Source organism: Ixodes scapularis, unplaced genomic scaffold (genome assembly GCF_016920785.2).
Source record: "Ixodes scapularis isolate PalLabHiFi unplaced genomic scaffold, ASM1692078v2 PGA_scaffold10__122_contigs__length_95168666, whole genome shotgun sequence".
Classification (NCBI taxonomy): Eukaryota; Metazoa; Arthropoda; class Arachnida; order Ixodida; family Ixodidae; genus Ixodes; species Ixodes scapularis.
In genome coordinates this window covers 67596603-67617151 of record NW_024609836.1, presented here as the reverse complement: position 1 = coordinate 67617151, position 20549 = coordinate 67596603, and the positions used below count along the sequence as shown (strand labels likewise).

At 48.9% G+C, this 20549-nt stretch overlaps 3 non-coding genes and 3 pseudogenes across 3 annotated transcripts; all 6 read left to right on the top strand.

Annotated features, from left to right (window-relative positions):
* The first annotated feature begins 4976 nt into the window (after positions 1-4976).
* On the top strand, positions 4977-5095 carry LOC120845133 (annotated as a pseudogene).
* Positions 5096-10106: 5011 nt separating this feature from the next.
* On the top strand, positions 10107-10225 carry LOC120845134 (annotated as a pseudogene).
* Positions 10226-10382: 157 nt separating this feature from the next.
* Positions 10383-10501, top strand: LOC120845177. Its single transcript, XR_005716597.1, has one exon. It is a non-coding gene; the product is annotated as a 5S ribosomal RNA (ribosomal RNA).
* Positions 10502-10699: 198 nt separating this feature from the next.
* LOC120845178 lies at positions 10700-10818 on the top strand. Its single transcript, XR_005716598.1, has one exon. It is a non-coding gene; the product is annotated as a 5S ribosomal RNA (ribosomal RNA).
* Positions 10819-11016: 198 nt separating this feature from the next.
* Positions 11017-11135, top strand: LOC120845179. Its single transcript, XR_005716599.1, has one exon. It is a non-coding gene; the product is annotated as a 5S ribosomal RNA (ribosomal RNA).
* A 5115-nt stretch (positions 11136-16250) lies between these two features.
* LOC120845028 lies at positions 16251-16369 on the top strand (annotated as a pseudogene).
* Positions 16370-20549: the final 4180 nt, after the last annotated feature.

Sequence of the window (20549 nt, the reverse complement as noted above, 5' to 3'; positions counted from 1 at the left end):
TAAGCGTTAAGGAATGGGACGAGAAAGGCCAGACAAGCAAAGCGCTTTCGTTGCAATCTACCTATTCCGTTTTGGTAGCCTTCATTTCTCCCGTTGCAATCTACCTATTCCGTTTTGGTAGCCTTCATTCTGCCATCGGCCATACCACGGGAGAAAGAAGAAGACGCCGTTTTCGAACGGACGTATTTTCATGTTCTCCAGTGAAAATCAACAATCGGCCTCAGGCCGAGGAAACCCTTCTACTTCAGGTCTAACCGTTAATAACGACATTCAAAGGATGTACCCGGACAACTCAACGACAGTACCCGTAGGCCCAGGGGACGCCCGGGCGCAGGCGGCAAGCCAAGATGAGTACAGGATTCTCCTTCCTCGTTTCCCACCGGGAGCTTTATGCCTCAACTCCGTCTTTCTCCATGCTGACCTTACAGGCCGACCCTACCGTGCGATAGACTTTCGCGATGGTCTGAAAGATGTAATCGATTTGAGTGAAGTGCTGTCCCTGGGGCAGTTTCAGATGAGCCATTTTTGGATGGCAACGCTCGCAAGCCCCGCAGCCGCGGAAAGGCTGAAAGAGGTGAAAGAACTGAACGTGAAAGGAAAGAAATGTCTCGTAATAGATCCGAATTCAAAAGATGTAAAGATCAAGCTTCTCTGGCTGCCACTGTATTTAGAAGACAAGAAGATCGCTGAGGCGTTGGCGCCCTGTGGAACTGTGCGGAGCGTGACGCGAGAAAAGTGGCGCGTTCCAGGGATGGAGAACATGGAAACAATGAACAGAGAAGTCTGTCTGACTCTACATGACACAGCGACAACGGAAAACGTGCCTCATCTGCTCAAAGTCGCCGGTTCCCAGTGTCTTGTGGTCATGACCGGACGGCCACCCTTGTGTCTACGATGCAAAAAGGTCGGCCACATCCGTAGACAGTGTCGTACTCCAAAGTGTGCACGTTGCAACAGATTTGGTCATGAAAGTGACGAGTGCTACTCTAGCTATGCAACCGTGCTACGAGGTCCTTTCATCGAACCAGACGCCCATTCGGAACTATTGATTGACATCACCGAAGTGGTAGACGCTAGCGGTGAGGTTCTTTCCTCACAGGAGAGGCCCAAAGACCCCGTGCCTCCGAGTTCTGATGACAGCAAAGCCACAACTGACAAAAGACTTTCTGAGAGTCAAGCCAGCGCGACCACGCAAGCAGTTGTAACAGCTTGCCAGGAGACCAATCAGGAAGACACCCAGGAAACGTCGAAAGCACCTGGGCAGATAGCAGATACAACAGAAGACCACAAGTCATCGGATCGCAAAGAGGAGCACCCAACCGAAATGGACACAACAGTCAGCACTAAGGACGCTAATGACAGCAAGCGAAAAAAAGAGGTGCCGCCTGGCACCGTCGCGAGTAAGCGAAAGTCTACCCTTTCACGCTAGACATTCATGTATAAGCAAAACCCTCCCCCCTCCCTTCTTTCTCCTCCTCCCACTCCCCTTCACCTTCCCCTAGTAGATGGCCCTCGTTTTGCGACTTTAAATGTAAGGGGTTTTAATTCTAGAAAAAAACAGTATCATTTAAAACGCTTAATTGAAGATAAAGAAGTCGATTTTCTGGCTATCCAGGAAACAAAGCTTTTGACTGATGAACAGGTAGAACGTGCCTTACAATATTTTCTGCAAGACTACGAAGTATGCGTGAGCCATGCTGTTGGTCTGTCTGGTGGCTGTTTATTGTTCATTAGAAAGTCTTTTCACCTGTCTGAATTAATGGTCACAACAGACCTTTGTGGCCGCTTCATTTTGTGCGATTTTCGAGTTTTTGACGCAAGGTGGAGAGTCATATGTGTTTATGCGCCAAATGACGTTGCTAACAGAGTAACGTTTTTTCACCATCTCCGGCCTTATTTAATTTGTGACAGGATGTTGGTTCTTCTAGGAGATTTCAACTGTGTTTGCGATGAAGCTGACAGAGCTCCAACTAAAGCGCGAATTGACAAGAGCGCAAGGCTGCTGCTAGATTTAGTTGATGAAAGCAATCTTTTCGATGCTGCTACAGTTCAGCTTGGCGGAAAACAGCTTCCATACACACATTTTCAAAATTCATCTCACGCAAGACTAGATAGAATTTACTGCTCCACAGAACTGATTGAAAATTTAAATGGTTACGCGGTAGACCCAGTCTTTTTTACAGATCACTGCATGGTATCACTAACTGTTGGTCATAAGCATAGAAATAAAAATACAAACTGGAAGCTATGGAAGCTTAATAACCAACTGCTAAAAGATGAAAAGTTTCTGGCTAGTACGACCGATCTGCTTCAGCAGATAGGACACACAACTGAGCATATATTTGTTAAATGGGAGCGTTTCAAGCAAGAACTCAAACAGCTGGCAATTGAGAGAGGTAGTATTATAAAATTTCAGAAGTCTGAGGCAGAAAAGACGCTGCAGCATAATTTACGCGTCTTGGTTGAGCTTGAATGCAAATATCCTGGGCAAGGTTTAGAAGATATAACTCGCATAAAAGCTGAATTAGATCAATTTTATCACGAACGTTACCAGGGCGCGGTTGTGCGCACGCGTGCTGAAAAATATTTCTTGGGAGAACAGCCAACAAAAAAGGCAATGGAGGAGGAAAAAAGGTACGCGATGTCGAAAGAAATACATGAAATAGAACAAAATAGCGTACTTATCCAAGATAAAGAGATTATAGCGAATGCGTTTTGTGAACATTACAAGGAGGTTTTTGGCAATAATGCAACATCGAAAGATAATGCATATCTGAAAGAACTGGTATCTCTGCTGCCCCAGTTAGATCAACAGTGCACAAAAGAGCTGGAGGAACCTTTCAGCATGACTGAAATAGAAAAGGTCGTAGATGCCCTTCCAAATAAAAAAACACCAGGTCCAGATGGCATTACTGCAGAATTTTATAAATTGCGTAAAAATATCTTATGTCCCATCTTACTAGGGATTTTTCAAGAGGCCTATGAAACTAATTCTCTTCCACCTTCTTTTCTGCGTACACATACTATTCTCATTCCAAAGACTGATGACAAGCAGAAACTCTTACATGTAACCGGCTATAGACCAATCACGTTATGCAATGTAGATTACAAAATATTCGCGAAATTGTTAACAAATAGATTACAACGTGTCATTTGCGAACTAGTTGGGAATCACCAGACATGTGGCATTCGTGGTAGAGCCATCCAGACAAATGTTCACATTGCGAGGAGTGTATTGGAATGTGTAACCGACAGCAGTAATCAAGTTGCAATACTTCAGATTGATCTCGCGAAAGCATTTGACCGTGTTTGTCATAACGTGCTTTTTACAATTCTTTCATATGTTGGCGTTGGAAATATGATATTTCAAGGTGTTAAAATGTCTTACAGTAACTGCTACACGAACTTAGTCATAAACAATAACGTCACACCGAACATTCCAGTCCGTTCTTCGGTTCGGCAAGGCTGTCCTTTGTCCCCTTTGCTTTTTACATTATACCTTGAACCCTTGTGCCAAAGTATAAAGAGAAGTGAGCAAGTACAGGGCTACATTTTGTGCAAAACAGAAATTAAAGTCCAGGCTTACGCAGATGATGTAGCCTACTTCTGCAAGGACAAGAAAAGCGTGACCCACGCTATAGAGCTCACACGCCGCTTTTGCGAAGCTACTGGAGCCTCACTAAATATCGAAAAGTGCAGAGGAGTCTGGCATGGTGCTTGGGCCACAACACCAGAGCAATATGAAGGCATTCAGTGGAGTTGCACTCCTTGCAATTACCTGGGAGTGCCCTTGAGACACTTCAAGAACAGCACATTCTATTGGTCCCAAGTTGCGACTGCCATAGAAAGGAGAGCCAAAAGTTGGTCTCACTGGAATTTGTCAATCTTTGCACGATCGACAGTTTGTAACGTATTTCTAGCGGCCAAGCTCTGGTATGTCCTGCAGGTCCTTCACTGTGCACGGACTAATATTCAAAAGTTGCACAGAGTGTTTGCCGTTTTCGTTTGGAAGTCCTCTTGGGAACCAATGCGCCGCGACAACTTGTTTCGTCGTGTGTCTGACGGTGGACTTGGCCTTCCTCATTTATTCATACGCCAATTGGTTTCACGATTTCTTTTTCTTAGAGACCAAGAACATCCCTTCCTTCGAGAAGTCGTACAAAATAGACTGGCATCCTCTCTTCCAGATTTTATTGTATCTTCCGCCGGAAGCCCAACGTGTGTGCTGATAGGGTACCTGAAAGAAGTAGTTGATGCCTTTAATTTTTTGTCTGTAAGATTTTCAAGAGATTATCTAACGGCTATAACACGAAAGAAGTTAACAAAAGACCTAGTAAGTGTCATCTTTCCGGCGCCAATGTATCGCATTATGTTTGATAATAACCCCGGCCAAGATGTACTACGTCGGGTAAAGAAAATGTGCATTCCCGCTGCGGCTAAAACCTTTTTTTTTAAACTGCATTGCTCCGTATTGCCTACCAAAGTGTGGTTACAAGAAAAGGGACTATTCGTACCATGGTCAGAAAACTGTACCCTGTGTAAAACACCTGAAACAGTAGAGCACGCTTTTATCCACTGCTGGGATGCAGTGTTCTTTTGGGATGTTTTGCAGCGCACTCTAAAGAAAGACATTGATATTACAAGTTACACGATTCGTTTCTTACCTGTTTCACCTGGGGATACCTTTCCTTATGACCTTGTAATTCTTCTGTCTTTGTACAGCATGTGGAAATCCCGTCTTGATGTTAGAAACGAAAACGTCCACCCAAAAACTGTACGCTTGCATTTCATCGACCTTGTAATCCGTGTCAAAAGTGTGTATGATACCCTATCAGACGCACCCGACTGGCTACCATTGTTTACTAACCTGCGAGACATCAAAGAGTTTTGAAGTATGAGTGAACAGTGCACAAAATTGAACGTTAAATAGGCACTTTGGTATTGTCGTAATTTTTCCATGCAATAAAGAAAAAAAAAAAATCGGCCATACCACGCTGAATGCGCCGGTTCTCGTCCGATCACCGAAGCTAAGCAGCATCGGGCTCCGTCAGTACTTGGGAGGGAGACCACCTGGGAACACGGAGTGCTGATGGCACATTTGTTTTTAAATACGCTGGTGCTTTTTTTTTTTTTGTTTTTTTTTTTGTTTGATTAATCAAAATATAAGCGTTAAGGAATGGGACGAGAAAGGCCAGACAAGCAAAGCGCTTTCGTTGCAATCTACCTATTCCGTTTTGGTAGCCTTCATTTCGCCCGTTGCAATCTACCTATTCCGTTTTGGTAGCCTCCATTCTGCCATCGGCCATACCACGCGGGGATTCCACTTCCGGCAGCCGAACCGTGCGGACGCGGAATGTTGAGCTCCGCAGGAGCGGTATCAGCGGCCCACGCGGGCCGCGGTGACAGGATGACTGTGTCGAACGATTATCAAGTAATTTTGCCGACTCTGCCGACAGGTTCTGCCGTTCTGAATACAGTTTTTCTTCATGGCGACGTAAAAGCCAGGCCCTACCGCATGGAACATTTCCGAGACGCCCTGGCTCGTTTGGCACTGCTCCCCGAGGTGACGGCCCTGGGGGCGTACCAAATGAACCACGTGTGGGCCGTCACCTTTAAGAACGCCGAGGGGAAGAAGAGGATGCTGAACGCCGCTGACTTCACCGTCAAGGAAAGCCGATGCGTCGTCGTCGACCCTACCAATCAGGACACACGGCTGAAACTTCACTGGGTGCTGCACAACGTCAAGGATGACGAAGTGCGGGCAGCCCTGGCCCCGTACGGAAAGGTGACGGAGGTCACCCGGGACAAGTGGCGTGTGCCTGGCTGTGCTGATATGGAGTCGACGACGCGCTCGGTCTCCCTCAGGCTCAAGGTAGGCGTCACGGTGGAGGACCTCCCCCACCAGCTGCGCGTCGCGGGGGACCTGGCGCTCGTCGTGGTTCCTGGCCGGGCGCCTCTCTGCCTTCGGTGCCGGAGCACGGGTCATATTCGACGAGAGTGCCGGGTGCCGCGCTGTACGCTCTGTAGACGCTTCGGCCACGACGAGAGCCAGTGTGTCCGGTCCTACGCGAGCGTAGCAGGGCCCGTGGGAAGCGACCCGACGGCTGATCACATCATGGACGAGGTCGATGCTGAGGCAGCCGCAGAGGGGGGAGGTAATGAGCTGCTTGCCGATGCAACGCCCCCTCCGTCTGAAGCCTCTGCGAAAGGCGCCGGGCCACAACGCTGCAGCGAGCCGTCGTCGACAAATGCTCCGGCAAACGAACCCGTTGACGAAGGCGCTAACCGAGACACGGCCTCAACTCCCGTGGCGGCAACCAGCAAAGGGCCCGAGACCATGGACGTCGGGGAAGCAAGCGTCAGCGGTGCTGTCGCCAAGAGGGTACGTGAACCGAACGACGACGGGGGAAGTGCTTCCAGCGCGGTCATCTCGGACGAGCCGCCTTTAAAGACGGCCCCGGTACGTCGACCGAGCTTCAGGCCGAAGCCCAACATCCCGCCGGACCGGAGACCGCCAGCAACACCGTCTTCGTAGTCGCGAGGACTCGGCAAACCGAAGGTACGCACCGTGCGATGAGTGTGCCCTAGCTCCTAGATGGCAGTACGACTTAAAACAGCCCTTCGCGTGGCCACGCTAAACGTTAGAGGCCTGGCAGCGAGGAGGCGGCAATATCAGCTAAGCCGCCTGTGCCTAGAGAACGATCTAGACATCCTCGCTGTCCAAGAAACGAAGGTTGAAAGCGAAGAGCAAACGGGTCGCATGGTGCAACCTTTCAGGTCGCGTTACAATGTATGCGTGTGCCACTCCGTTGGCACTTCGGGAGGCTGTGCTTTATTTCTTAGGAATTCTTTGGGTATAGTAGAAGAAACTGTAATTGTCTGCGAAACTGGTCGGTTAATTGTTTGTGATTTTACTTTTTCCGGGTTCCAATGGCGGATAGTATGCGTGTACGCTCCTAACCAAGAAAATGACCGCCGCATGTATTTTGAGCGCGTTGCCCGTTACGTTAACTGTGAAAGGTTCGTAATTTTAATGGGTGATTTTAATTGTGTTTGTGCCCCACAGGACAGGGTGCAAAACTCGCCGGTTCGCGATCAGAGTGCGCTTTTTTTGAACACGGTTGTACAAGAGTTCAATCTGGAAGACGCCGCGAATGTTTTATCTAACGTTAATTTCCCTCAGTTCACGCACTTTCAAGGTGAAAGCCACGCGAGGCTGGACAGAGTATACTTATCGGCGGGTCTCGTTCCGTTGATTGAAAATTACGAAGTTAAAAACATTTCTTTTAGCGACCACTGCATGGTCATGGTCACATTGGGTGCGAAAGTCACGAAGTCGCGCTTTAACTGGGACCTGTGGAAATTTAATGTCAAGCTCCTGCAAGACGAAACGTTTGTAAGGGGTGTTAATGAAAGTTTAAAAAAAATGCTTACAGCTGAAGCTAGCAGCTTTCATGCTACGTGGGAGGAATTTAAAGAGAAAATTAAAATTAGCGCGATTGAGCGAGCAACTTTTCTGCGACATCGCGAAACACAAAATGAAAGGGAACTCCAGTGCCAATTAGATTTCCTGCTAAGCGCCGAAAGCACGCAACCAGGAAAGATGACTAAGGAAATCAGACAAGTCAAAAGCCAACTTGAGCTTATCGACGCAGAACGTTACCGTGGCGCGGTCATAAGAGCTCGCACCGAAAGATTGTGGGCGGGCGAAATACCAACCAGGCGCTCCCTTGCTGATGAAAAAAGATACGCCCGACAAAATGAGATAAAGGAAATAGAGTACAAAAATACAGTGACCGATGACAAGAAAATAATAGAACGTGCCTTTGTTGAGCATTATCGTGATCTCCTGGGGAAGAGAAGACATATCAAGGAAGGGTTCCAAAGCGTGTTTCTTCCGCTGATGCCCACGTTGGATGACGAAGTGAAAACTAGTCTCGAGGCACCGATTTCCACCCGTGAGATAGAAAGAGCTATCGATGAGCTAAGCCCAGGAAAGTCCCCTGGGCCTGATGGCCTAGGCGCGGCCTTCTACAAGGCGTTTAAAGTTGAGGTGGCCGAGGCTCTGCACCGTGTAGTCACGGAAGCTTACGCGGTAAAGCAAATGCCCCCGTCTTTTCGACGGTCGCATATTGTCCTGATACCCAAAACTGATGAACCTTCAAAACTATTATCGGTAGGGGCTTATCGACCGATTAGCCTGACTAACGTTGATTATAAAATTGTTATGAAAGTTTTGGCCAGGAGACTGCAAGCTGTAATAACAACAATTGTAGGCCCCCATCAAACATGTGGCATCAAGGGAAGAACGATAGCCACCAACATTCACGTGGCCAGAAGCATTCTAGAATGTTGCGACGCACTTGAAGGCCGCGTTGCTATGCTACAGCTGGACTTAGAAAAGGCTTTTGACCGTGTCTCGCATGAGGTTCTTTTTTGCATCTTAGAACATGCCAATGTTGGTTCAGTGCTTTTAGAAGGTGTTAAAATGGCTTACGCGGAGTGTTCTACTAGTGTCATTGTTAACAAAAATGTAACCGAAAGTTTTAAAGTCCGGTCCTCGGTCAGGCAAGGGTGTCCGTTGTCACCCTTGTTGTTCGCAATGTACCTAGAACCGTTTTGCTTAAAGCTTATTCAGAACGAGAAAATACGCGGCTTTCGCTTGACCTCATGTGAGGTCAAGGTTCTCTCTTACGCGGATGACATCGCCGTTTTTTGTGATGACACCGATAGTATACGTGAGGTTGTCAAAGAAGCTGCTTGTTTTTGTAAGCTGTCGGGAAGCACCATTAACTGGAGCAAGTGCCTGGGATTTTGGCACGGTAGCTGGGAAAGCAAGCCAGCAGTCTTTGAGAATGTTCAGTGGGTTCGTGCACCTGTTAAGTATCTCGGGGTGCCACTCGAGCATTACCAAGACACAAGACAGTATTGGAGAGACGAAGCGGAACAGGCTCGAACGAAGACACTTAAGTGGGGGGGACACGGTTTTTCGATGTTTGCTCGCGCAACGGTCTGTAACTTGTTTATTGTGGCTAAAATATGGTATGTGCTGCAGGTGTTGTGCATGTCGAGAGCCGGTGTTCAGAAAATCCATAGAGTGTTTGCGGTCTTTGTTTGGGGTTCGGTGTGGGAACGCACCAGTCGTACAAACCTGTTTCGTTCAGTTAAAAGTGGCGGTCTAGGCCTGGTTCATTTGTTCTTACGGCAGGTGGTATCTAGATTTATTTTTTTGCGTGACCTGAGAAATCCATTTCTACGCAATGTTGTGCAAGTAAGGTTGAGTAGTGCATTGCCTGAATTTGTTGTGTCTTCTGACAATGTGAAATGCGGGAGGATCCAAGGTTTTCTGCGTGAAGTAGTTTTGGCTTTTAGATTTCTGAAGGTGCGCTTTTCATTAGAATATTTGAGTTTGGTGCCGCGAAAGCGTTTGTACAAAGACCTGGTGGACACGGTTTTGCCTGTTCCTCTGTACCGTTCATTGTACTGTGCGGACATTGGTAGCGATGTGCTGAAAAGGGTCAAAAGAATGCCGATTCGACCGTCCGCAAAGAGTTTTTTTTTCCAGCTACATAGCGGCACGCTACCCGTTAAAACCTGGCTTCAGGAAAGGGGTCTTTTTGTTCCCTGGACGACCAATTGCCTGTTATGCCGTAAACCTGAAACCGTAGAACATATATTCCTCGACTGCTGGGATGCCATATTCCATTGGGACATCCTTCAGCGCACTTTAAAAAAGGATCTTCCTGTTTCACCCCGCGGCATTCGTTTCCTTCCGGTCGACAAGAGCGGCAGCGTGCCCTATGATATGTTCATGGTTTTGAGCCTCCATAGTATTTGGCGAACGCGGATGGCTGTGCGTCACGCGGACGTGGATGCGCGTCCAGTCCGAGAGTACTTCGTGGAGAGTGTTGTGCATATAAGGGCGATGTACAAAGCGCAGAGGGAGCAGCCTGAATGGCTCCCTGTTTTGGACGAGCTGGTTGCTTTAAAACCTTTTTAATCCACCCGCGCCAGCCAAGGAGTGGCCGGCGATTTTAGCAATGCTCTGAGTGTATGTGTTGGTGTTTCATGCTCTGTTTAAACCAGGCAATAAAGAAAAAAAAAAAAAAATCGGCCATACCACGCTGAATGCGCCGGTTCTCGTCCGATCACCGAAGCTAAGCAGCATCGGGCTCCGTCAGTACTTGGGAGGGAGACCACCTGGGAACACGGAGTGCTGATGGCACATTTGTTTTTAAATACGCTGGTGCTTTTTTTTTTTGTTTTTTTTTTTTTTGTTTGATTAATCAAAATATAAGCGTTAAGGAATGGGACGAGAAAGGCCAGACAAGCAAAGCGCTTTCGTTGCAATCTACCTATTCCGTTTTGGTAGCCTCCATTCTGCCATCGGCCATACCACGCTGAATGCGCCGGTTCTCGTCCGATCACCGAAGCTAAGCAGCATCGGGCTCCGTCAGTACTTGGGAGGGAGACCACCTGGGAACACGGAGTGCTGATGGCACATTTGTTTTTAAATACGCTGGTGCTTTTTTTTTTTTTTTTTTTTTTTTGTTTGATTAATCAAAATATAAGCGTTAAGGAATGGGACGAGAAAGGCCAGACAAGCAAAGCGCTTTCGTTGCAATCTACCTATTTCCTTTTGGTAGCCTTCATTTCGCCCGTTGCAATCTACCTATTCCGTTTTGGTAGCCTCCATTCTGCCATCGGCCATACCACGCTGAATGCGCCGGTTCTCGTCCGATCACCGAAGCTAAGCAGCATCGGGCTCCGTCAGTACTTGGGAGGGAGACCACCTGGGAACACGGAGTGCTGATGGCACATTTGTTTTTAAATACGCTGGTGCTTTTTTTTTTTTTTTTTTTTTTTTGTTTGATTAATCAAAATATAAGCGTTAAGGAATGGGACGAGAAAGGCCAGACAAGCAAAGCGCTTTCGTTGCAATCTACCTATTCCGTTTTGGTAGCCTTCATTTCGCCCGTTGCAATCTACCTATTCCGTTTTGGTAGCCTCCATTCTGCCATCGGCCATACCACGCTGAATGCGCCGGTTCTCGTCCGATCACCGAAGCTAAGCAGCATCGGGCTCCGTCAGTACTTGGGAGGGAGACCACCTGGGAACACGGAGTGCTGATGGCACATTTGTTTTTAAATACGCTGGTGCTTTTTTTTTGTTTTTTGTTTTTTTTGTTTGATTAATCAAAATATAAGCGTTAAGGAATGGGACGAGAAAGGCCAGACAAGCAAAGCGCTTTCGTTGCAATCTACCTATTTCCTTTTGGTAGCCTTCATTTCGCCCGTTGCAATCTACCTATTCCGTTTTGGTAGCCTCCATTCTGCCATCGGCCATACCACGCTGGATTCCATTTCCGGCCGCCGAAGCGAAAGGACGTGTGTATCATGAGCTCCGTAGGAGCGGTGACAGCGGCCGCGTCTGGCCGTGGTACTTCTGCTAATTCTGCCACTGGAAACCCTGACGAGTACAAAATTATTTTGCCTCCCCTGCCGAATGGATACATCGCCATGAACTGTGTGATTCTGCACTGTGACGTAAAGGGCCGGCCATACCGGATTCAAGACTTCCGCGACGAACTGCTGCGGCTGCAAGTGCTGAAAGATCTGGTGTCGGCGGGACCGCACCAGATGAACCATGTCTGGATGCTACGGCTGGCTTCGCTTGCAGCAAAGCAGAGGTTAGTGGACGCTAAAGAACTAACCGTAAAAGGGGGGCGGTGCCTCGTAATGGACCCTGCCAACGTGGAAGTCAGGCTCAAGCTGCACTGGGTGCCCTATGACGTGCCGAGCTGTCACGTAAAAAAGGAGATGGAACGGTACGGCAAAGTGACTGACGTAACGCGAGACCTCTTCAGGGAAAAGGGTTTCGAGGCGGTCGAGTCAAACACCCGAACGGTACGCCTGACTCTCAAGGACGGTTGTACCGTCGACAGCCTCCCCCACGAAATTCGCCTAGAAGGCTGCAAGGTCCTCGTCGTTGTGCCAGGACGGGCCCCACTGTGCCTTAGGTGCAGGCGTACGGGCCACATCCGGCGAGATTGCCGCGTCCCTCGCTGTACGGACTGCCACCGGTACGGCCACGCAGCAGAAGACTGCGTCAAAACCTACGCGTCTATCGCCCGTGACCGCAAGTCGGAGGACAACACCGACTACGTCATGGACGACGCGGAGGCAGAGGAAGCCGTCGGAGGGTCATCGCCCGTCACCCTGCCATCGACGGAGCCTAGTGGTACGCCCCCGCCCAACGACGACGGCAACCCTGACGCAGCGTCCTTCGTGCGCAACCCCGAGGAGAAATCCGAAGCGCAAGTCACGCCCAGCGACGACACTAAGGAGCGCCTGCCCCATGAGCCAGCAATATCCGGATGCGGTCCATCGGCAACGAAGCCCGGCCATCCCGGTGTGCAAAACAGCGAGGCCGGAGTGGAAGAGTGCCAGGACACAGACATGGACTCCACTCTCAAGCGACCGAGGGACCCTGCGCCAGCACCAGCTGCAACCGGCGGAATGGCCGCCAGCGGGTTGCCTGTGCCAGGAATCAAGAAGTGTCGTGTCGTGGCGAAGCCGCGTGTCCCGCCGGACGATCGTCGCAGGAAGGACTCCCTGTGAGTCTTTTCGGGCCTAAACGTCAATGCAAGTGTCAACCGTATTTTTGTTTCCATTGGCTTTTTCTTGCACAAGCGCTTTTTTTGCGAGCCTACCTTGTTCTCCGTCTAGCCTCCCTTCCAACCGTTCATGAACCTTGAACGATCTTTACGGGTGGGCACGTTAAACGTGCGCGGCTTTTGTGCCAGGCGTCGCCAATACCAGGTAAACCGCTTGTTTATCGAGAATGACCTGGATATCGTCGCGGTTCAGGAGACGAAAATGGAAGGCGAGGCCCAGACGGAGAACATGGTACGGCTTTTTGAAGCGAGGTATGACGTGTGCGTCAGCCACGCTAGGGGGACGTCGGGGGGTTGTCTTTTATTTCTAAAGAAATCTATCGGGACCGTCGAACAAGTCATTAGTTGTGATTCGGGGCGCTTTGTCTTGTGCGATTTTATTATTACCAACTACAAATTTCGCGTGGTGTGCATCTATGCCCCTATTAAGACGGAGGAACGATTATTTTTTTTCGAGTTTATTGAAAAGTACGTTCAAACTGATCGATTAGTTATATTATTGGGCGATTTTAATTGTGTGTGCGCGCCGCAGGATAGGTCAAATAGTGTAAGGTTTCGGGACGCGAGCACCGTGTTTTTGTGCGACATGCTTCAGCGGTGCGATTTAGAAGACATTGCCCACTGCGCGTCCCGCGGTAGGGGTTTAAAGTACACGCATTTCCAAGGTGCAAGTCATGCCCGCTTGGATAGAGCGTATGTCTCACTCGACCTTGTAAGAGCGTGCAAGCAATATGCCGTTGATCACGTGTCGTTCAGTGATCATTGCCTTGTTTCTTTTTTAGTTTGTTCCTCTAAAGATACGCCTAAAAAGTTCACGTGGGACTTGTGGAAATTTAATTGCAAACTCCTTGAAGACGAGGTTTTTGTACAAGCAGTCCGGAAAAATCTTGAAGATTCAGCGAGCGCAAAAGGGCAAGGATTTGGAGTAAAATGGGAACTGTTTAAACAGGAAATAAAATTGACTTCCATCGAGCGCTCCAGCTTAATGAAGCATAACGAAAAGAAAGAAACGCGCGAGTTAAACAGCCTGCTTCAAAGGTTGATGCTGGAAGAATGCCTATCGCCAGGTTCTTTTTCGGATGAAATTATCAGTATCAAAAAGCGCCTCGAAATTCTCGATACTGAAGAATACAAGGGGGCTATGCTGCGAGCGCGATGGAACCGGTTATCGCTTGGGGAGCTACCCACGAAAAGGGCGATAGGCGCTGAAAGAAAGTATGCGAGTCAAAATGAAATCACGGAAATTTCGTATCAGGGGGTTCTGACGAGCGATAACGTGAACATACAACGCGCGTTTGTTGAGTACTATAAAGAATTGTTCAGCTATCGTGAGCCTAAAAAGAACGGGTTTCGGAGTTCTTATTTGCCGTTAATGCCGAAGCTGGCAGACGAACTAAAAGAAAAGTTAGAACAACCTATAATGTTGTGGGAAGTAGAAAAAGCCATCGACAACTTAAAACCGGGAAAGTCACCCGGCCCTGATGGTTTAGGAGCAGAATTTTACAAAGCTTTCAAAGATCAGCTTGCCCCGTTTTTGCACTGTGTGTTTACCGAAGCGTATACTCTTAATGTTTTGCCCCCGTCGTTTTTGTGCACACACACAATTTTTATTCCCAAAACTGAAGACCGCTTGAAACTCCGTTCCGTTGGTTCTTACCGCCCTATCACACTGACCAATGTAGACTACAAGATTTTCATGAAAGTGTTAGCGGAACGATTACAAAGTGTCATTAGCATTATCGTCGGCCCGCACCAGACGTGTGGTATAAAGGGAAGGAGTATTGTAACGAACGTGCACGTTGCACGAAGTATTTTGGAATGTTGCGACACTATGGAAAAAAGAGTGGCAATGTTACAAGTCGACCTGGAAAAGGCCTTTGACCGGGTGTCCCATCAAGTCCTTTTTGCTATTTTAGATCATGTAAATGTAGGGGCAGTTTTGTGTGATGGTATACGTATGGCGTACAAAAATTGCGCCACTCGACTTGTGGTGAACAAATGTGTGACTGAACGCGTTCCTCTCCTTTCTTCCGTGAGACAAGGCTGTCCGATTTCGCCCTTGCTTTTTTGTATTTTTCTCGAACCGTTTTGTTTAAGCGTTATTCATAGTAGTTGTATTCAAGGTTTTAAGTTACAAACTGTTGAAGTCCGCATCTTGTCATATGCGGATGACGTGGCAATTTTTTGTAGCGACAAAAACAGTGTAAAGAAAGCCGTAGAGTTAACAGAAACGTTTTGCGACCATACGTGCAGTTCTGTTAACTTTGAAAAGTGTGTGGGTCTTTGGCACGGCGATTGGCCTTGCACGCCGACTGTTTATGAACGCATTACGTGGGCGGATTCGCCGTCTCGGTATCTTGGGGTACCATTGAATCACTATCGCAACACTGACGAATACTGGCGCGATGAGACTGAGGCTTTGCGCGCGAAGGCGAACAAGTGGGGAGGCCAGGGTTTATCAATTTTCGCGCGTGCATCTGTGTGTAACACATTTCTTGCTGCGAAGATTTGGTACGTGTTGCAGGTGTTGCATTGTTCACGTATTAACGTTCACCGCATTCATCGTGTATTTGCCGTTTTTATTTGGAGCTCGGTATGGGAGAGGACGAGCCGAACGAATCTTTTCCGAAGGGTCAGTGTTGGCGGTCTGGGACTTTCCCATTTGTTTGTGAGACAGCTGGTTAACAGATTTTTTTTTCTTCGAGACCAGAAAGATCCTTTTTTATGCACTGTCATTCAAGCGAGGCTGCGCAGCACTCTCCCTGAGTTCATTGTGTCGTCTGGCATAGACATCAGTGGTCCTGTACGCGGCTATCTAAAAGAGGTCGTTGGTGCTTATCAGTTTTTAACAACACGCTTTTCTTTGGAATACTTGTGCGGTGTCTCGCGGAAACGGTTGACAAACGACATTAATGATTTAATTTTTCCCACTCCTTTGTATCGTATGTTTTTCAGTGAAGGCCCAGGGCAGGACGTATTAAAACGTGTAAAAAGAATGGTCATTCCCGCCTCAACCAAAACGTTTTTTTTCAAGTTGCACAGCCAAACCTTACCTGTCAAAGCATGGCTAGCCGAAAAGGGAGTGCCTATTGCGTGGACCGAAAACTGCATATTATGCAAAAAGCAGGAAACAATTGAACATGTTTTTATAGACTGCTGGGATGCAGTGTTTTTCTGGGACGTACTGCAAAGAACGCTCAAAAAGGACCTGCCTCTTACGCCGCATGGAATTCGTTTTTTACCTGTTAAAGGGGACGAGGGCGTACCTCTAGACATGGTCATGCTGCTGGGCCTTCACAGTTTGTGGCGGTGTCGCATGGCCGTGCGTCATGCAGACGTCGATCTGCGTCCTGTGCACAAGTATTTTGCAGAGCAAATGTGCTTTATGAAGGAAGTGTATAAGGCCCAACAACCTTGGCCTGAATGGTTGCCACTTCTTGAGGGGCTTGCTAACCTCAAAGAATTTTAACATTTTTGTGTCAGCCAGGTGAGCTGATGTTTTTTTAACCTCTTATTTTGAGTGTTTGTTATTGCATTGTCCCTGTCAAAATCAAGTAATAAAGAAAAAAAAAAAAAAATCGGCCATACCATGCTGAATACGCCGGTTCTCGTCCGATCACCGAAGCTAAGCAGCATCGGGCTCCGTCAGTACTTGGGAGGGAGACCACCTGGGAACACGGAGTGCTGATGGCATATTTTGTTTTAAATACGCTGGTGCTTTCTTTCTATCTTTTTTTTTTTAATTAATTAAAATATAAACGTTAGGGAATGGAACGAGAAAGGCCATACAAGCAAAGCGCTTTCGTTGCAATCTACCTATTTCCTTTTGGTAGCCTCTATTTCGCCATCGGCCATACCATGCATTCTACCTCCGGTGCTCGTCGAGTGCGGACGCAAGAATGGCTAGCTCCCGTGGAGCTGCGATAACGGCCGCTTCTGGCCGTGGTGACTCGTCGTTTTCTGATCGCTCGGATTATAGGGTTGTGTTGCCCCAGCTGCCGTCCGGTGACGCGATGAAGCGTGCGGTGGTACTGCACTGCGACATCGCTGGACGTCCCTACAGGATTGAGGATTTTCGGCAGCCGTTGAAGGACATCGGAGTAATCCGGGAGGTAGGCACCATTGGAGCCTACCAGATGTCGCATGTCTGGTAACTCTGGTTGCTTAACCTGCGGACGGACGAGGCGAAGAAGAAGCTTCTCGAGGCTGGGCAGCTCCTCATCAAGGGCAAGACGTGCCTCGTCGTCGACCCCGCAAGGCACGAGCTTCGCCTGAAGCTGCACTGGGTGTCGTTCGACGTCACCGGCGACACCATCCGAAGAGCCTTCGCGGAGTACGGGGACGTCAAGGAGGTGACGAGTGAGAAGTGGAGGGTGCCGGACTTCGAGAACGCAGAGTCAACAACCCGGCTGGTCCGCATGGTGCTGCGCGACGGCGTTACGCTCGACCGCATCCCGCACCAACTGCGTCTGGGCGGAGGCACGGTGCTGGTGGTGGTTCCTGGTAGACCCCCGATCTGTCTCAGGTGCCGCACCTCGGGGCACATCCGGCGCGACTGCCGGGTCCCCAGGTGCGCCGACTGCCGCGCCTTCGGGCACGAGCGGACAGACTGCTCCCGGTCGTATGCACGGGCTGCGGCGCGTGGCACCGAAGGAGCGGCGGACAGCGCCGAGCTGCTCATGGACGAGGAAGAAGCGGAACAGGCGGCGGCGTCGGCGGCTACCCAAGCCAAGCCCGAAGGGACCAAGGAAGCAGCCGTCATGGCCACCACGGAAAGGGACGGGGCCGGTGATCCCCCAAAACCGGTGAATAACGAAGAGGATGGCCAACAGACGCCAGTGACCGAGACCGTCGGCAAGGTGGTGAACGCCGTTCCTGCTCACGCCGAGGACGCCGACAACCCGGGAATGGATGTCGACGGGACAGCGCTAAAGCGCCGTCACGACGAAGCCGTCGAAGCATTGCAAGAGCGAAGGCTTAGCCAGCTGGAGAAGCAATGGAAGGCCGGCAGCGGGAGGGGTGTACGTGTCCCTGCCAAGCTACGGGCATCGTCGCTTACACGCGGCGACAAGCAGGCCCTGTGACTGTACGTCGCACTCTAGTGCCCTGCCCGACGAGACGCTGTTCAGGGTAAGCGCCGTTCGATCAGCCTCTCCTCACCAACAGTGTCTTTAGAGAGAACACTGCGGCTTGCGACTCTCAACGTGCGAGGGCTCTCAGCAAGGCGGAGACAGATCCAGCTATACCGCCTCGTGACGGAGCGAGATTTGGATATTGTCGCAGTGCAGGAGACAAAGGTCGAGAGCGAGGAGCAGACGGAACTGATGGTGCGGCCTTTTACAGCGAGGTACGACGTCTGCGTCAGCCATGCGATAGGGACGTCGGCAGGGTGTATCCTGCTTGTACGCAAGTGTTTGGGAGCTACCGTTCAGGCAGTGACGACGTGCGCGTCGGGGCGTTTCATAATTTGCGATTTTTTATTGTCGTCTTCCGAATGGCGCGTAATGTGTGTGTATGCACCAACGAGAGCTGAGGAAAGGCAGGTGTTCTTTGATTTCATCAAACAGTTTTGTAATTGCGAGCGCCTTCTTTGTTTTCTTGGCGACTTCAACTGTGTTTGCTCTGCGAGCGACAAAACAAGTTCTACTCCGCACCGTGATGCGAGCACCGCTAGTTTGATTAATATAATTAATGACTTTGGTCTTGAAGATGTAGGGGAATGTCTTAGAAGTGGGCGGGGTGGCCAATTCACCCACTTTCAGGGGACTAGTCACGCCCGATTGGACAGAGCGTACGTCTCGATGGAACTGGTGCCGTTATGTTATGATTATCGCGTGCTCCCGGTATCTTTTAGCGATCACTGCTTGGTCTCTTTTTGCGTTCGAAGTAAAGAAGAACGTAGAAATTCTTTTTGCTGGGAGCAGTGGAAGCTTAATTCGACACTTCTAGATGACGATGATTTCAAAGCCCAAGTTGAGGCTGCTATAGAAAAAATTGATAATGGGCGGATGTCCGAGTATGGGGCGAACTGGGAGCGCTTTAAGCAGGAAATTAAAATGAAGGCACTAGAAAGAGCGAGCGTAATAAGACATGAAGAAAGGAAAAACGAGACGATGCTGCGTAATAACTTAAAGACACTGATAAAAGAAGAGTGCAAAACTCCGGGAGTATTCAAAGAAGACATTTGTTCTTTAAAGGCGCGACTAGAGCTTATCGACAGAGAGCGTTATCGCGGAGCCCTGGTGAGAGCGAGGGCCGTCAAGATAACAACGGGGGAAACGCCCACCAAGCGTGCACTCGGCCTGGAGAAAAGAAACGCGCGTCGCAATGAGGTTGCCGAAATAGACTGCGGAGGGGTGGTCACGAGTGAAAAGAAAGACATAGAACAAGCATTCTACGATTACTATAGCGCGTTGTTTGCTTTTTCCCCAGTTCATGTAGGACGGTTTAAAAGCGACTTTTTGTCTTTCATGCCTCGACTAGACGACGAAACGAAAAAAGGTTTGGAAGCCCCTATTACAGTAGAGGAAGTAAAATTAGCGATTGACGCCCTCAACCCTGGAAAGTCCCCGGGCCCTGACGGGTTAACTACCGCCTTCTTTAAGGCGTTTAAGCATGATATTTCTTTCGTTTTAAAAAACGTTTTCAACGAAGCCTTTGAGCTTAACGTCCTCCCGCCGTCCTTTTTATCGTCGCACACCGTTTTGATACCCAAGACAGAGGACATAATCAAGCTTCGACAGGTCACGTCTTATCGCCCCATAAGCTTAACTAATGTGGACTATAAAATATTCATGAAAATATTGGCCAGAAGATTACAATCTGTAATAACAGAGCTTGTAGGACCCCACCAAACATGTGGCATAAAGGGTAGAACCATTTTCACTAACATTCATAAAGCGCGGAGTGTCCTGGAGTGTTGTGACGTCATGCACGCTGGTGTAGCAATGCTGCAGATAGACCTAGAAAAAGCTTTCGATCGGGTGCCGCATGACGTCCTCTTATCGGTCCTAGATCATGTTAACGTCGGCTCCGTTGTAAGCGAAGGAGTGCGAATGGCGTATAGTGGTTGTACGACAAGGCTAATAGTTAACAAAGCGTTAGGAAATCCCATCAAAGTGCGCCGTTCTGTCCGCCAAGGATGCCCCCTTTCCCCCCTCCTTTTTTGCATCTATATCGAGTCTTTTTGCCTCAGCATTATTAGAAATAACAGTATTAATGGGTTTAAGCTTTTTTCTTCTGAGGTGCGTATCCTAGCCTACGCGGACGATATTGCTACTTTCTGCACAAATCAAGAAAGCGTTGTTGAAGTGGTGAAGACTGTAAAACATTTTTGTGCCGTTAGTGGAAGTGCCGTCAATTGGGACAAATGTCTGGGTTTTTGGCATGGGAACTGGTGTTCGACTCCAAGTGTATTTGAAAACATAAGGTGGCAAACCACTCCAGTAAATTATTTGGGAGTACCCCTCGAGAGCTACAGTGATAGCGAGTCCTACTGGCGCGGACAGGCGCAAGAGCTCAGGGAGAAAACAGAGAAATGGAGAGGTTGGGAATTCTCAATGTTCGCTCGGGCGACTGTTTGCAACCTCTTTCTCGTTAGTAAACTATGGTATGTGCTCCAAGTCGTGCACTGTTCCCGGGTGAATGTGCAGAAACTGCACCGGGTTTTTGCTGTCTTTATTTGGGGCTCCGTGTGGGAACGGACGAGTCGTCTGAACCTTTTTCGGAGCGTCCGCAAGGGCGGACTAGGTTTGACACATTTGTTTTTACGTCAAATTGTGAACCGTTTTATCTTTCTGCGGGATATAGGTGACCCTTTTTTACGCACAGTATGCCAAGTGAGGCTGAGTAGAGCTCTGCCCGAGTTCGTGGT